This window comes from Molossus molossus, unplaced genomic scaffold, assembly GCF_014108415.1.
Source record: "Molossus molossus isolate mMolMol1 unplaced genomic scaffold, mMolMol1.p scaffold_m16_p_5, whole genome shotgun sequence".
Taxonomy (NCBI): domain Eukaryota; kingdom Metazoa; phylum Chordata; class Mammalia; order Chiroptera; family Molossidae; genus Molossus; species Molossus molossus.
Genome location: NW_023425388.1, coordinates 11,724,518 through 11,742,467, shown reverse-complemented (window position 1 = coordinate 11,742,467; position 17,950 = coordinate 11,724,518). Strand labels below are relative to the sequence as shown.

General features: G+C 50.6%; 1 protein-coding gene across 2 annotated transcripts in view; it reads right to left on the bottom strand.

Annotated features, from left to right (window-relative positions):
• Positions 1-17,106, bottom strand: part of ADARB1 (adenosine deaminase RNA specific B1) — a 113,380-nt gene extending 96,274 nt beyond the window's left edge. For both annotated transcript variants that reach the window (XM_036243093.1, XM_036243094.1), the window contains exon 1: positions 17,053-17,106. The gene's annotated coding sequence lies outside the window, so the exon portion shown is untranslated. The remainder of the gene's footprint in view (positions 1-17,052) is intronic.
• Positions 17,107-17,950: the final 844 nt, after the last annotated feature.

Below are 17,950 nucleotides of genomic sequence, written 5' to 3'. Positions count from 1 at the left end.
AGAGTGACCCATCCTTCCTCAGAAGGCTCTTCTCTGTAGACGGGCTGTTTGAGGACCCCCAGACTGCTTTTCACCCTCTGTTCTTCCATATCCTCCAGGAAAGTTGATCTCAAAAGTCTTTTAAATTGTCTGAATAAATTATAACTGTTTTCTCTTATTAAAATAAAATACTGACTTTTACATTAAAGACATTAATTTTGAACAGGACTTAAAAAGCAGAAATCCAAATCTGTTTGGCAGAAAGACGAGCAGATGGGTTTCTGAGGCCCACTGGCCGCACCCACACTTCCTAGCCTACCCACCAGGCCACTAAACTCCATCGTGTCCTTTAGCGCTTTCCCCCCAGTGAGACCCGCCACTCTCCTGGACTGTGGCCCTCAGGAGAACGGGGACCTGAGTCCCGATCTCCTCCGCCTGATTCCAAAGCACACAGCAAACACGTAATTATGCTGTTCAGGGCTTGGGAACAGGGCTCCCGCCCCGCGGAGCACCGACCACGCTGCCAGAAGGCACAGCTCCACGCATCCTAATGCCCTCTGCAGCCGCCGACGTCCGGAACTGCCACGGAAGACCATGAGCTCGCCCACAGATCCTCCTCGATGACAGTCCGCACATCAGAAAGAGTGTCGCTTCACTCAATGTTTCCAGTCACTCTACCATCACACCCCTTTTAAAACACCCACCTTTCCTAATGTAAAAACCACCAAATTTAATTCCTTTGCCTTTTCTTCATGAAAATTTAGTCAAAGCAGAAATAATTATATAAGTAGTTAAGCTAAACATCAGTTCGCATGAAAGCAGGGAATCTCAGAATTTAAGCAGTGGAAGAAATCGGATTAATTTCGGGTTGATTTAAAGGAATACCAAGGGCAAAGACAAGTGGATGCCTGAGAAGGAGAAAATTTGCAAGGACAGTCAAACTGAGAAAACACACAATTTAAAGATATACCAGGACTTGGCTCCACAAGAGAGGGGCTATTTTATTCACTGCTATACCTTTGGGATCCAAGTGCCTGACATACAGTAGGTGCTCAAAAAAATAGTTAACAAATGACTGCATAAACAGTGAATGAGAAAAGGTTTTGTTTATATTAAGAAAGACAAGAACTACATGAATACAAGATGCTACGAACCCCTCAGATTCAAGGATTTACTATCACAGAACCTACTTTGTTTTTCTACACACTATTGTGGGTCACGAACCCAAAGGTAGATGCTCAATTTGTGACTAAAAGTCACTCTAAGCCCTATATTTACTATCCATAAGTGAAGAGGCCAGGGTAGTTCTTAGGGGAAAATGAACAGCTGTCAACGCACTGAGTCGAAAACAAGAATGACTTGAAAATAAACAAACCAGATCTTCAAGCCAGCTGACGGTGACCCTGGGGAGGTGGGGGTGCTGACTTGGGAGGGGCACAAAGAAGCCTCCGGGGGGTCGTGGGAGATGGCAACAGGGGTGCACAGATGTGGAGCCACCAGGCTGACACCAGGTGGTAGCTGGCGCCCGCTCAGGAGAAAGGACTGCTACTTAGCGGGAGTCTTGTGAAGCAGCTGTCACGTCAGCTCATTGGTGGCAGAAAACAGGCACAGGTGAGAGTACTTTTGCCATGAAAATTGACAAATGCTACAAATCAGGGCTTTCACGCCTCCACCCCCACGAAAGCTGCCGTGACTCGGGGTACCAGCCCACGGCTGCAGACACCCTGTGGTACGCGGCCACAGCTCAGAGAAGGGAAGGCTGTGGCTGGGGAGGCTCATATTTTTAAAAAGAAGAAGGTATTAGAACAAACAACTAGTTTAATGTTCAGTGTGTACAAAGGAAAGCACAGTTCTTTCCTGAGAATAAAAAATATGTTTACCATCAGGAAATCTACTCACGAAATGTACTGTATTAACAAACTGGGGGTGGAAAGCCAGAGGACCATCCTGCAGGGTGCATGTAGAAAAAGCATAGTAAAATTCGACTGCTATTCATAATAAAGTTTGTTTAAAAACTCAGCAAACTGGGAAGGTAACGTGCTTAGCCAGGCGCGGCGTGTACAACCACGGTAACTCGGTGAGGAAGCTTCAGGAGAGGACAAGCGCTAACTGCCACCGCCGGTCCCCCTGCGCTCAGCCGGGCACCAGACGCTCCAGCCAACGAGTCAGGAGAAGCACAAGGATTCGAAAGGAAGAGGCATTATTTGCACAATTTGATCTTCTACTTGAAAACACGAGACACATGACCAGCTCTGGACATAATCGACATACAAAATCAATAGCTGTCCTGTACAGCAACCATAAGCAACTGGAGTGTAATGAAGAAATAGTTTAGTATATGATAAAAGTGGCATCTCTGACCACTGGGCAAAGGACAGACCACACAATGACAGTGGCAATTGGCTAGCCAATGGGAAAAAGATTAGACCCCAACCTCAAGCTGTGTGAAACCAGATTTCACATAGCCCTAAATGTGGGAAACAGAATATGAAACTGCTAGAAGAAAGTGAAGAAGAATGACCCCTGGGGTAGGGAAATGTTCTTAGGACGCAAACACAAAGTCATAAAGGAAAAGACTGATTAATTTGAATATATAAAAATTAAAAAATTCGCCCTGGCCAGTTTGGCTCAGCAGTTAGAGCGTCGGCCTGCGGTCCAGAGAGACGGGGTTCGGTTCCCGCTGAGGGCATGTACCTCGGTTGCAGTTTGTCCCCGGCCCTGGTTGGTCGTGCGGGTGGCAGCCACTCGATGTGTCCCTTTCACGTTGATGTTTCTCTCTCTCTCTCTCTCTCTCTCTCTCTCTCTCTCTCTCTCTCCCCCCCTCCCTCCCTCCTTCCCTCCCTCCCGAAAAAATGTCCTCGGGTGAGGATAAAAAAAGAATTTAAATATTCTCTTTGGAAAAAAAAATAACAGTAAAAGACCGAGGAAAACACTGGCAGCCAGCGAGAGTGCCGGAGCCCCTCCCACGGGCACCAGGTCATGCGTGGGCCCGTGAAGATGCGGGAGCTCCCTCGGAAGGCTCCACACGGGGGCTGCAGGTAGCCAGAATGTCCACTACGAAAGCAGGGAAGGAGCCTCCATGAAGACAACTGGGAATCCTCCGTCAGACTGACGAGGAGACTGAGGCCGTGGCCCCATCCCCACCTGGGCTCCACAGGTACCTTGACATGCTCTGTTGTGTGCTTTCTGCTTCAACGCTTTGTTTTTAAACGTCAGACTCACGGGAAGTGGCAAACAGTAGAGTTCCCATTGCCCTCACAGAGCTTCTCCGGTGCTCACATCTCACGGATCAGACCCGTTACGACGATGAGGAAATGAGCGCCTCATCCTAACTAGGCGTCAGCTCAAGTGCAGAGCCGTCCACTCTTCCCAGTTTCCCAGTAACGACCCCACCAGAATCCACACTGCCTTTCCAGCTTTGTCTCCTTAGGCTCCTCCGAGCCGAGACTGTCCCTCGCCCTCGTCAGCCTGCACGCTCGGAGACCACTGGCCAGGTGTTTCTCGGCATGTCCTCTGCAGGAGTCTGGCAGCTTTTTCCTGAGGTGACACTGCGATAGTGAATCTATGACAAGACCATCAGGGAGATGACATGCTGTGTGGTATCAGGGAGCACATGACGGCGACCTATCTTATCGCAGGTGCTGTTACCTGGGTCACCTGGGGAAGGCAGTGTCTGCTGGCTTTCTCCACTCTAAAGTTACTATTTTTCCCCTTTTAATAAATAAATAACTTGGGGAAGAGATACTTTGAGACTAGGCAAATATCCTGTGTCTCAAACTTTCGCCCGCTACTCTTAGCATTGGTCCCTGAAGTGACTTTATTGTGATGTCAGCCTGATGGCAATTCTCTGTGTCGTCATTTCTTCTACACTGATTGACAGGAATTCTTCTGTCAGGGAGACCTGTCCCTTCTCCCCCCATTTACTTACGGATTTATCCAATTATTTACTTATACCAGCATGGAGTGATGGGTAGTCGCTTATTCAGTGGATTATAAACCGATACTACCATCGTTTACTTCTGTGCTGGGACTGGTCCAGCGTGGCCACCATCTCTCCTCCTTCAGGCTGGCCCCCGTGCCTCTGCCTTGCCCCATCCACACCCCATGCTTTCTACCACATCCTTACTTTCAGCACCAGCAGGTGCTCCGACCTGACCTTCTTCTAGGAGCCTGGCTCTCTCCACTGGAGAATGGCACCCAGTCCGCACACTGACATCCCACTTTTCTCCATGCCCACCACCAAGTGCCTGTTCTACACCCGGCTCACGCTGACACCTGGCCACAGCCCACGCAGGCCCATCAGCCTCCTCCTTTCCTTCCTGTAACTTCTTCCTGGCTCTCGCACCCCTGGCATGTGCTGTGTGCCAGCCCTCGTGCCCACACGGATTGCTCACACTGCTACCCTCACCCCGTGAGACACACAGGCTGGGAGCACTGTATGTGTACCAGCCTTTTATCTTTAGTCTTCGGAATCTAGTGACAACACTCTTTTCCAAAACATTGTTTCCACCCCTTGGCTGTGGCTCTCTCTCTGTTTTCTCCAACACTAAATTTCGCCTATTTCCGTTTCTATACCATGTGAGGTCCTCCCACATCCTGGTCGATGTTAACTTATTTCACCTTGGAGTCTGTGAATATTGCCTTGATTCCCAGAGTCAGGCTGTACAGGTCTACTCAGAGCAGGGTCGCGTCCCACCCTCCAGCCAAGCAGACCCCCTCCTCCTTCCAACGCCCACCCTGGCACATCCAGTCTGTTTAGTTCTGGCTGATCCCTCCTGTCTCCCTTTGCACGACTGTGCAGGCACGTGTGGGTTTTCCCACATGCCTTTTTTTTTTTATCCTCACCCGAGGTCATTTTTGAATTTATCTTCAGATAGAGCGGGGCGGGGGGGAACATCGATGTGAGAGAGACACATCGACTGGTTGCCACCCACACAACCCCAACTGGGGCCAGGGACAAACTGAAACCGAGGTACATGCCCTTAGTGGGAACCGAACCCGGGACTCTCTGGTCCGCGGGTCGATGCTCTAACCGCTAAGCAAAACTGTCCAGGGCTTTCCACATGCCTTCTTACGGAAGGACTGCACACTAGATACTCTTGGGCCTTGCCCACTTCTCCGCATTGGGATTTACCCCACATCGGTTCACAGAGACTGTCCTACACAGACCTAGGTGATGGCACATCACACACAGGGTGTCCCCATAAGAAACCCCAGCAGCCTATGTGTGACAATGTGACCATGACACTTTGTCCTGGAGGTGAGAGGTTCACACCCCTCAGGAACCTCTATGCATACCCCAGAGACAGCCCTGAAGTCTAATACGATTTTTACGGATTATCAATATCCAAGGAATGCTTTCCTCCTAAACCCCGTTCACAGCTCGAGTCCACACAAAACGCGTCTGCTAACATGCAGAGCAACAGTGGTCCTCACAGTCAAGAAGCAGACACGACGCAAACGTCCGTCCCCAGTGAGGGAACGAACAGGAGCAGCCATACCCACGCCCTGGCGTGCTCTCAGCAGCTGACGGGGTCAGGACGGATGTGCTACGACATGGGCACCCCAACATGTGACGTGAAAGAGCCTGACACAGAAGACTGCACGGGCCCCATTCCACGTACGCGAAATGCCTAGAAAAGGCAAATGCACAGACAGAGCAGACAGGTGGTTGCCTCTGGCTGCAGTGGGAATGGGCATCTAACATTTTGGGATGATGGAAAGGTTTCAAAACTGGACTGTGGTGATGGCTGCACAACTTAGACATTCGTGAAAGTCTCTGAATTGCCCACTTGCAGGGGGCGAACCCCACGGCAGCTGTTTGAAACACAGGAAACCAAACCTCCTGACAGTGCCATTCCCACCTCGCTTCTGCCCACACCGTCCCAAGCACTCGGAGGATGAACGCCCAGACCGGGACTGACGGGACCTGCGATCTGCAGGGTTTCTTCCACCTCAGCAAGACTGGGAAGACAGGCGGAGGGATTCTTCTATGTGACTGCACCCAGGGCAGTGTGGTGTGCCACCTAGCACCGCCCTTTCCCGGTGCCACTCACAGCGCTGCTCTGGCCCATGAACCCTGCGAACCTTTCCCAGATGACATCACGGCTCGAAGTCTTGATGGACTACAAGGAAAACCTCCCTTTCCCACAGCAAGGGCTGCCAGTGAGAAACACTTCCATTCATCAAGCCCCCCTTCCTGCCTGTGCCCTGCCCACTCAGAGCTGATCCGCATGGGAAGAGCGAAAAGGTCGCTGGGTGGGGCCAGGGGCACGCACACAATGCTTGTGCTCTGAAATACCCTGTAGGCTTACACAGGACCTGCCTCTTCTATGGAAATACCATCAATTCCCTCACAGCGTCATTAGAGGCATAAAATTAAAGATTACAAAGCTTCATTATGAAGTCATCAAATATGTCACTCACTCATGTGCATGTGGGCGGAAGCCACCCATTCGTGACACCAAAAACACAGGCGTAGAGAAAATCCCAAAGTAGGAATCAGAAGGTGTAGGTGTAACCCTGCTCTACGTTCGGGTGACACTGTGCCTCACAGTCAAGAGGACACGAGCCCACAGTCCTGACACAGAGCTTCTCCTCTTACCACTCCATAGGGTTCAGTGACGACCCCGAGTCCTGTGAATTCCATGTCCTCCTGGATTAAGATTTTCAGCCTCAACCCCCAAATCCACTTCTACCTGCAACAAATAATTCCTCATTGTTTACTGCTTCTGCCACTAATTTCCTGGAACTGTTCCTTTGAAAAATTATCACAAGACTCTTTAAACATTAGATAGCTTTTTAATGAAATAAAGTTTTAATATAGTAAAACAGAAAAGGTAATCCTCTAAAGTAGCCCGCCAAAGAACTCTGTATTAGAACAGGCACAGTGTAAAACCTAAGGCCAATGACTGACTCAAGAATAGTAACAGTTATTTTGGGTAGATTCCCATTCTGAAAAGGAATAAAATTCAAATGATTAAGACTAATAAATATGCATTTGACGTGATTAATTTCACTCCTATCTAGATAGAGTAGATAGTTAACAGTCAAATCATTGCTATGTAAGCTGTGGCCCAACCACATCTCCCGAAACTACTTCCTGTATTTAGGTGTAATGTCAGGCTGTTTGCGTTCAGGCCTGAACCAGGATGCATCTGAGTGAAGTCTGTTTTCCATCATTTTCGCATCGGTGGCCACCCAGCACCCCCTGACTCCCCTCCTCTACTTGGGGCCATCCTCCTAGATGAGTCCCCCTTCCTAAGGCAGAGGCCAGAAAGGGAATCCCTGCCCTCTCTCAGCCAGGGCACACAAAAGGCACACACAAGACCTCGAAAGAGGAACCTGAGAAAGCAGGTGCTTGGCAGAATCAATTCCTGAAAAGGGAGGAAACTGAGATGACGGAGACCTGGGCGCCGGGAGGTGACAGTGGGCGGGTGACTCACAAGCAGCACCCATGCTCGGGGCAGGTGGTCCCGCAGGAAAACGACTACTGTGGCCAGCCCTCAGCCTCTCGAACGGGATGAGAATCTTCCTGACATCCTTGGTAAATCCCTGTCCTTACAGAAATCAACTTCCCCTACGTGCACTGAAACACGGAGAGGGAGAGAACTTGTGGGCACTGTGACAAACAAACAAAACACCGGAAGGATCAATGTCCGTGCGCTGCCCATAGTGAAGGCACAGAATACCATGCAACCTTCACACCTACTCTGCAGCCGGGCTGACGTGTATGTTCACCACCTGTTTCCAACGCCGTAATTCAGAAGAGGGGGCTAATCAAATATCACCTACCACTGAATTCTCGTTATGATATGCCCTAGACTTACAAACAGAAAATAATCCTTCCATCATTTAATTCACAACAACTAACAGTCTAGTGCCCTGGGCCTGAGAAAACCCAGAAGCATCGCCTGGACTCCCCTGGAGTCTCGCCATTTCTCATGGAATCAGACCCGTCACTCCACCCCCAGATCCTGCCTGCTAACCCACCTTCCTCGGTCCTGCACCTCATCCCTTCCAGCAGAGCCACTGGGTCCCCAGGGAGGGGATAGGGCCCTGGGTACCAAGTGCTGGCCTCTCATGGATCCTAAGCAGCCATGAAGTGATGTGGTGTCGCCGCATTTTAACCCAGGACTGCACACGGGCACTATTTCTTGAACAGACAACATGGCCCTTAAAACATTTAGAACTTACTGTTTTCTCCTGTGTACAGCAGTCTTCTAGAAATGGCAGGCAGCCTGGAAACCACCAACTCAACGGCCTGAGTTTACGCTGAGGAACCTGCAGCAGAGCCAGGAAGCGAGAGGCTGGCAAGTTTAGGGCTGGGATGACATCCCCAGGTTCCTGAACAGGGAAATTCTTCTGTTTGCTCCTCTACCACACGGCTCATAAAGCTGCATCCTCTCCAATGTTAAATCCTCCACAGAATTATTTAAAGTATTCTCATTTTTATCAAGATGCAGTTACAACGGTTACTTCTGACACTGGTACTACTTAAGCGAATGGGTTTCAACGACGCATCTGACACTGTTAGCAAAGAGAATGCGTTTCAATGACGCGTCGCCGGAAAGTGATGGGTGGCGGTACAGAGCCACTTATTCAGGTTGATCAACTTACTGTTTCTAAGATGTTCATTTACTCTATTGCATTTTATGGTTTTAGAACAATTCTGAGTGTTTAGGAAATACTTCTACAAATAAAAGCATGGAACTCTGGAGATAACACAGACGTGCGGACAGAATCACATGCCTGATGTACTGAGCACAATGGAGGGGGGCGGGTGCTGGGGCAGAAAAGCACACGTTTTCAGAGGCAAACAGCCCCAATTTGCGCCCCACCATTTACTACTCACATAAAAAGAAAAAGCTCTTCATTCATTCAACACACATGCTGAAGGCCTGTTATCTGCCAGGCCTTGTTCTGAGCCCTAAGGACAGAGAAGAGCTGGAGCCCAGCCTTCCTGGGGCTTCTACTCTGCCACCTGGCAGGCTGGGGGGCGGGGGTGGGAGTCAACGGAGACAGCAGGGCACACAGCGAGGAGCAGGGTGCGGAGGAGTGCAGCTGGGGAGACAGCTGAGGGGAAGGCAGAGGAGGCCCCAGAGGACTCTGACATGGGAAAGTTACAAGGTTCTGAGCAGAAGGCCGAAGGATCTGTCCTCCATTGAAGCCTCAGCTTTGGCTGCTGGTCAAGAACAGACAGGAGGAGAGGAGACTGTCAGCAGGTGACTCAGGTTAGCATGAGGAGTAAACTAGAGCACACTTGTCCACCATGCCTAACACAGAGTAAGAGCTTCATAAATGCAGCTAAATATCATCCAGCTCTCCCAGAAAGGTACTGACCCTCTAACACCAGTTCCTGATCTGAAAAGTAGGGGTAACGAAAGCTCCAAGTAAGACTTGTGAGGAATAACTGATGTAGGTACAAGGACTCCCAGTTAGTGCCAGTCATACCTAACAGAGGTTTAAACGTTTATATCTATCTAGGTGTTCATGTTATATGTGGTATATATCTTATAGATCATATATAGGTATAAATATTCTGTACATCACACTCTGGAAATAAGTGATTTGCAGATCCAAACAGAACCCAATATAAAATGATAACGTCCACAACTGAAGAATTGGCTTTGGACCCTCTCGTCCCCAACATTAGCACAATTCAGAGTCCTAAGGGCAGCCCCTCTTACTCCCTCCAGGGCCCTCATCCCCAGACCTGATCCATCACCTGCTGACTCAACCACAGAAAACAGTGCACTTTGCTCTCTGTTCTCCGGCGTCTCTACCCTGCTACCCTGCATAGCCAGGCCATGTGTGTCTCTCAATGTCATCTAACACTGCACTCCCCATTAATGATGGACTGGACAAAGGCTGCTGGCCCCACCTTCAGCTACTCCAACAAGAGGGCTCCTGCACGCTGTCCCTTCCACCTAGATGTCCTGTCTCCCCTCTTTCTGTCCCTCAGGCCTCAGCACACATAGCACCCTGTCCTCAGAGACCTTCCCAGAACACCAGGCCTCCAGTCGGAGAGACCCTCTGACACCACCCACCTCAGCGCTGTTTCTTTACTCATCCCTCAGACGTTAATTGTGAGGTCTATTATCTGCCATTGTCCTTGTTTAGTCTCCCCTGCTGGAACGCTGGCTCGAGGAGGCAGACAGCTCCCCCTTCCCTGCAGCCTTCCACAGAAGGCACTCAGTGTGTCACTGTGGAAGGGGCGGAGAGAAGAGGAAGTGTGCCCAGAGCGATGCCAACCTGCTCTCCCACCGCCGACAGTGGGCTGAAGGACCAGGCAGGGCCCCCACATTTCATCACATCTGTGTAACTACTAAAAACAGTGTATTTGGAAACTCCCAACCTAAAAAAAAATCAAATAACCACAAACAATGCAAACGGACACGCAAGGAAGGTATTTTATCATTTCAGCAGACACCTTAAAGTGAGTGCTGCCCCCAAGGCACTCAGGCATCCCTGGCCCAAAGCAGCAGCACCTGTCCTCCCTAAGGCTGGGGGGGGGGGGGGGTCCAGGATTTAACACTGGCGATTCCTGCCAGATCTTTAAAACAGATCAGCAGCCAAGTCTTGCTGGTCCTTTGAGTAGTACCAAATTTGGTGAGTAAAGGTGACAAGTTCTAGTTAAGTTCCCGATACTTTTAGGGACACGTGAATTTGTTTAATAAAGAAAATACCCTTTCCATGTGTATCTTTCTGTAAGGGTGCCCGAAGGCATGTTAGCACCATAAGCTAATACAACACTAGATCCTAAATCCTACAGCACAATGCCCAAGTCCCCTGGACGGAGCACAAATTATTTTCATTTTAGATCCTAAGTGAATCAAGATGCCCAAAGCCCTGCCTGGCTCCCGGGGCTGCGTGTCCCTGCTCCTCCAGCCACCCCCTCTCACCTTCTCAAGGACTCTGCTCTGCAATTGCCCCCTTTCCCCAGCATATAAATGTGTCCTCCTCTACAGGAGTGTTCCTATTGGCCTGTGAACAAGCTATAATTGCTCTCATTTAAAAAATTAAAAATCTCCCCTGAGCCCACCTCCCCACCCAGCTACTATCCCTTTACTCTGTCCCCTCTCAACAAAACTCTGAGTCCTCTCTACTGGATGTTCTCACTTCCTCACTCCCACCCCCTCTCCCCACCACAAAGCCACCTGCCTCTTATCAAACCCAGGGGACCCCTCGCTGAAAGGGCCAGAACTACCCAGCCCTCAGCCCCGAGTTCCAGGCCACTAGACCCTCCAGCTATCGTCCTCCTTCAGCAGACCCTTCTCAGTGGGTGTTGCTATATCCTCGCATCTTGCAGACCCCTGGCCAAAGCCTCCAGGCTCAGTCCTCATGGTGCTCTTCGGTCTCTATGCCCACTGCCCAGCCTAGGGTTGCAAACACCAGCGATAAACAAATCTCTGCCACATTTACATATCTGGCCCCATTCTCTTCTTGAAGTGAACCTTAAATTATCCAAACATCTGCACTTGGGTGACTACTCATAAAAGTAACAAGCAAAGTAGCCCCTTAGTCCTGCTGGTGAGGTACATTCTAGGCACTTTGCATGAGCTCCATTTATCCACCAGCAGCCCTAGGATACCAGCCGCTGTAGTCTTCCTCCTGATTCATGGGCAAGAAAGCCAAAGCGCAGAAAGATGATGTAGCCTCTCAAGATCACACACCTGGGACAGGCGGGACGAGGACCCGCTTCCCCCTGCAGGTCTGCGGGGACAGCTGAAGACCTGCCTCCCAGACTCTGAAGCTGCTGCGGCCGCTCGGCTCCTCATCTCCACCAGAGACTTCCCCACATCATCACTGGCCAGCCCGCTGTCCCGCCAACAACCCTGGGGTCGTTCTGGAATATTCTATCCCACAGAGTCTATGGGCAATCCTGACGCACCCTCCTGCTAAACAGGCCACGCACCTCAGGCTAAGGGCAGGCCCCACATCGTGACAACGGGAAACGAGTACCCGGCGCTAGAGGTGTGCCACCAGGCTGCCGGCCACCCACCGTGAGCGCAGTGGCTGGGGCAGAGACTGCGCTGTTCCACCTGGAGGCGTGACAGGACAACGAAACTGTCAGCGCGTCAGGGATAGCAGGTGGTCTCGGAAACAGTGACAGCACAGTGGACAGCCGCGCGGGGCAGTGAGTGTGGCCTCACATCAAAGGCTGACTTGGGCCCTGGCCAGTTTGGCTCAGCGGTTAGAGTGGCCTCTCTCTGCCTAGTTTTACCCACAGAAGACAAACAGTAATGCCTACTTTTTGGACTATCATGAGAATTACAGTAATTAATATATATAAAGTGCTTAAGTGGCCTGAAATGTCACAAGCTCCTAACAAATGTTAGCTACATAACAGCCAGAGAAATTCTTTGTAAAGATAAATCAGATCATGTCACCCTCTCATTAAAAACTCTCTAAAGTCAACTAAGAAGGAAGGAAGAAAGGGAGGGAAGGAAGGAGGTGGGGAGCAGGCCCTCCTAAGGTTTCCCATCACACTGAGATGAACAACTAAATTCCTCACCTCAGCCACCCCCCCACCCCCGTCTCACTTCCTGCCACCGACCTCCCTGCTATCACCAGCGCAGGACAATACCCTGGGCACAAAGCTTTGACTCCAGAGTTTCTGCTGCCTGATCCAGGCTGCCAGGGCAGCACCCAGCTTCCTCCATCCTTTGAGCTCCCTCTCAGATCCCCCCTACATTGCCCAGCCTGGTACTTAGGACTTTATGTGGGGCTTAATGTCCCCTCCTCCCTCATAATGCGAACCCCATGAGGGCAGGAACTATCCTTGCTGTGCTAGCTCCCACGCCTCCAGCACCCAAAACAATACCTGGCACCTGGCAAATACTTGTGGGGTGACCCTGCAAGTGAAACAAAACCAACCCAGAGGCAAGCAGAGCTTCACTGCACTGCCAATAAAAATGCCAGGCATGCCCTGACCAGTTTGGCTCAGGGGCTGGAGCGTTGGCCCAAGGACCAAGGGGTCTCAGGTTCGATTCCGACCCTGGTCAGAGTGTTGCAGGAGGCAGCCAATCGGTGTGTCTCCCTCACTTTGATGTGTCTCTGTCTCTGTCTCTCTCTTTCTGCCTTCTTTCCACTCTCTCTGAGAATCAATGGGAAAATGTCCTCGGGTGAGGATTAACAACAACAACAAAATACCAGGCACCTCTGAAATCCTTCCACCCCCTCCCTGCTCATCCTCATCTGAATTCTATCACAAGCACGAGAAACCTAAACCACAGGGAGTTTTCCTTGTACTCTCCTAGAACACCTTATACGTGTACAAGTGGAGAAGAGCAGCCAGCACACGAGTCACGTCACACAGAGAGGTGATGATACGCATGGTCTGGGCCCCAGGAAGCTCTGCAGCAAGGCCCCACGCAGACCTCTGCTGGCCACTGCGCTTCCCCTCTCCACACTCCAAGCGAAATGAACACTGCAAACCAATGGACACAGACAACAATGCTGGGGGGGGGCAGGGGGTGTCTAGGGGAGAAACACCTGTAACAAAAATAAATGAATAAAAATTGGGGGAAAAAAAAGAATGAACACTTAAAAGAAAAGTCACTCAAGAAGTAAGGAAATCTTAATGGCTCCAATGTACAATTTGCAAATGAAATTCTCACTGCTGGTCTTTCCTACTTCACATATTATGAATATATATATATATATTTTTTTTTTAATCCTCACCCGAGGACATTTTCCCATTTTTTGTACAGAGTGGGAGGGAGAGAGAGGAAGAGAGAGAGAGAGAGAAACATCGATGCGAAAGGGACACATCGAGTGGCTGCCACCCGCACGACCAACCAGGGCCGGGGACAAACTGCAACCAAGGTACATGCCCCTAGCGGGAACCGAACCCGGGTCTCTCCGGACCGCAGGCGGACGCTCTAACCGCTGAGCCAAACCGGCCAGGGCATGAATATATTTTTTAAAGGTTATTTTTTTTTTATCCTCACCCCAAGGACATTTTTCCATTTTTTGTTTAGATAGAGTGGGAGGGAAAGAGAGGGAGAGAGGGGGAGAGAGAGAGAGAGAGAGAGAAACATTGACGTGAAAGGAACACATCAAGTGGCTGCCTCCCGCACAACCAACCAGGACCGGGGACAAACTGCAACCGAGGTACGTGCCCTTAGCGGGAACCGAACCCGGGTCTCTCTGGTCCGCAGGCCAACGCTCTAACCGCTGAGCCAAACCAGCCAGGACTAAAGGTTTTTTTGTTAACACCACCATTTCTATCATCAAATTATAGATTTGGAAATTTGAATTTTAGAAAATTAATCCAAAAACAACCAAAACATCAAGTTTTCCAATAAAATCGGACCTCTTTAAGCTCTTTTCAGTTTCATACTAAGACCAGTAATTTTCCTTCAAGTTTTTAATAGGCTGGCAAGTGTATAAGTTCACCCACTAATCTCCATAGTGTGTTTTCTAGCTATCTCTTACCTATTTAAATAATATGCCTTGGTCCTAAGTACTGCCATGGTTTGTCACAACATTCAAAGGAATAAAACCCACCTCTAAATAATTCTTATAGCTAAAGAATTTGGATGATTAATAAAAAACAATTAGCAGGTTTTGCTTGCACCCACATATAAAAATGTTCACTGAAGCACTATTTGTTATAGAAAATACTAAAAATGACATTAAAATACATATACAACCGTGTATATACTATTCTGACTACTGCAGGAAGAGCACATGACCACAGCAGGTGGAGGAAACTACGTGATTGGCTATGGAGTGGAAGGAGATTTTCTTAGCTTTTTGTACCTTTAGAATGTACTATGTGCATACTTATATTTTTAAATCTGCAAAAAAAAATTTTTAATGCTATATATTTAAAATTTTTATAACTAAAATTATAAATTTTATTTTTAAAATGTAAGGCTACAGAAATGATTAATAGAACAAACTGCTAGCTTTTGAGTTTTTTTGATCTCTGCCTCTCTTGTCCATCACTGTGTCCCCTGGCAGAAAACAGGGAGGGCCTAGCACACACCAGGCCACGGATAAGTATTTATCAAATGAATTAATTTTGTTTTATTCACTCACAGACAAGTGTAAGTTTAAAGAAGTTTCTTATTCCAAAAACCAAAAAGCAGTTGAACTGCTATTACGGCATATAAATTCACAAAGGAATTAGCCTATGAGCCCAGAAGTTTTTGTCGGTGATGTCATTAGCTAATTCTTTCTTCACTCCCAGTACTGACTTCCTGAGCACATCGCACCTCGAGACACATGTGTCATGAATTTCTCAGAGCTAGACCAGTTTTCTTTTCCAGACTGCCCCCTTCAGAAAGGCCTCTTCTCTTCCCTTTCAACTCTATCTTCAAATTTGTTGAAGATGTAGCTGAATGCATTCAGTCTCCGGAACCCTCAGGCAGCTAAGTCATTACTCAAAGACAATGCATTCCTTTCAAAGCTGGTGCTGAGTCCTTGGCCTCCACCTCTGGGCAGAATGGGGCACCCAGCTCAGTGCTTCCTCATCAACTATTTATCATGCCAGTGTTGTGGGTGCCCATGAGAGTGGGTCCTGCCCTCGGAAAGAACTGCGCATAGAGGGCCAGCTAATTCTCTATCCAGGGCAGAGCAATATCACCCAACCTTTGTCTTTTTTTTCTTTCTCCCCTTTCTCTCTGGAAAACCCTCAGCAAGCAGAGAGAAAAGTAGCCTCAGCCCCAAAGAAAAGGCAGTATTGATTATGGCATTGCCCAAGAACTATTCTGAAGACACTCCAGTATTTTGGCAAACGCAGCTCTGGATGACACCTTGCGAAAGGCATAATACAGATGGGCAAATTTAAGAGGGAACAAAAGGGATTAAACACTTCTATTCCCAAAACTGAATGATGAATCAATCATCTTAATTAGAGCACTAAGAGTAAAGACGCAAGTTTGATACCAAGCCACTTTAGTTAGACCTCGAGAATGGAACGCTAACCATTATGGTTTGTGTAATAAGGAAACAAAATGCCTTTATCATAAGTAAAACCAAAAGAGGTTGGCTAAAAATATTAAAACTGCGAACCAAACAAAGCAATGCCGGTTTCCCACGGATAAATCGGGGCTGGAACACATTTGAGGTTATCCAGCATGTAAATTGGGACTTCAACACGTTTGAGCGTCCACAGCCCAATTTGACACCTTCCATCCGGTAATTTTCCTACTGCAGATGTGAACACGTCAGAAGTCACCTCGGGCCCCCAGTCGCCCCAGATTGTTCCGGATCGCTCCAGACGTCCTGCACGGGCGGGAACTTCCCCGCCCGGGGCCGCCCGCGGCCGCCCGCGGCGCAGAGCACCCGGCGCGGACACGGCGCCCTCCCGAGCGCGCAGCCTTACCCTGGACACTGCGTCCCCTCCCCGGGGGCTCCCCCCGCCCCCGCGGCGCAGAGCACCCCGCGCGGACACGGCGCCCTAGGAAGGGGACGCGGGGCCAACCGCGGAGCAGCCTCATCCTGGGGCACAGCCTCATCCTAGGGCGCAGCCTCATCCCGGGGACGCAGTCTCAACCCCGGGCGAAGCCTTCCCTCCTTCGGGCAGAGAATCCGGAGCAGACGCGGCACTCCCGGGAGGGGATGGGGATGGGGCTGTCCCCGGCGCAGTGTCCCTCCCCGGGGGAGCAGCTTCATTCCGGGGCGCAGCCTCATCCAGGGATGCAGCCCCCCCCCCACGCCTCGGGCGCTGCCGCATCCCAGGGCGCAGTCTCCCCTTCATTCCGGGGGCGCAGATTCTTTTTCCCGGGGAGCAGCCTCGTCCCGCGGCGCAGTATCCCCTCCACCCCGGGGCGCAGCCTCCTCTCTCCGGGCGCAGAGCGTCCGGCGCAGACGCGGCTCCCCGGGGAGGAGAATCGTGCCGTCCCGGGCGCAGCCTCATCCTGGGGCGCAGCCTCCCTCCCTGGGCAACCCGGCCCGCAGCGCCTCCAACACCCCGCCAGCAGCACGGGGTCCCGCTGGAGCCTCACTCCCGGCCTGGCGTCCCCACCTGCCCGGCGCTTACAAAAACGCAGCTCTGGTGGCGTGTGTCCGCCCGCGGTGTCGGACCCTCGCCCTCGCCCTCGCCCGCCCCCGCCTCACCTCAGCAGCCGGCCGCTCCGCTCTGCGCGCCTCGCCTGGGAACGCACCGCTCGGCTGCCTGGGGCTGCGGCGCGCGGGCCGTGGCCTGGCGCGGCCCCGAGCGCGCCCCCGTGCGCGGCCCTACCAGGCCGCCGCAACAGCCTCCGCCTCCGCCCCCGCCCTCCCACCCCGGCCGCGCGCACGCCAGGGGGCGACGCCGCGACGCAGGACGTGCGCGCGCGCCTAGCTGCGCGGAGGGGAGCTGGTCCTTGCTCTGGGTCCACTGGCGACCCGGAGCGCGAGCTGAGACGGGGGCGGGCAGCAGGGTACGCGGCTCAGAGGAGGGTAATCTGGGGGCGAGGGCGGTTCGGGGACTGGAGATCCTTGGAGACGGCTCGATGTGACCTGGACGTTCAAACGCATTCTGGCGGGTCCATCTTCCCTAGATCCCTGAGTGTGAGGTACGAAATCGAAATCGGGGTTCCCAAACTCCAGATGGGCCCCCCCACCCCGTTTCCATGTAGCACTGTTAGTGACATCAGAAGCAAGTCCAAATGACCAAAGTTAAGGTGGTTATTGAGTTGGCTGATTTTGACAGTAAAGGCAATTTACAGTGCATGCAATAGACCTACTGTATTATATTACTATATGATTAGACCTATAACCATATAATATAGAGGAGCAGGTAATGAGCCGTGAGCAGTTCGTTTTTTGGTTTGTTTGTTTTTTGGTGATTTACTAGAAGAACTCAATGATGTCAACCTTAAAAATAAAATTGCCAGGAAAATGGACTTATTCGGGAATAGCAGATGTATTGCAGTTTGGGACTGCAAATTACAGGAAACCATAGGCGAGTCCAGAGAACAAAGGAGGAGAGCGTTACTTTATAGAGAAAAGGGAGGCAATTGGGAGGGGCCAT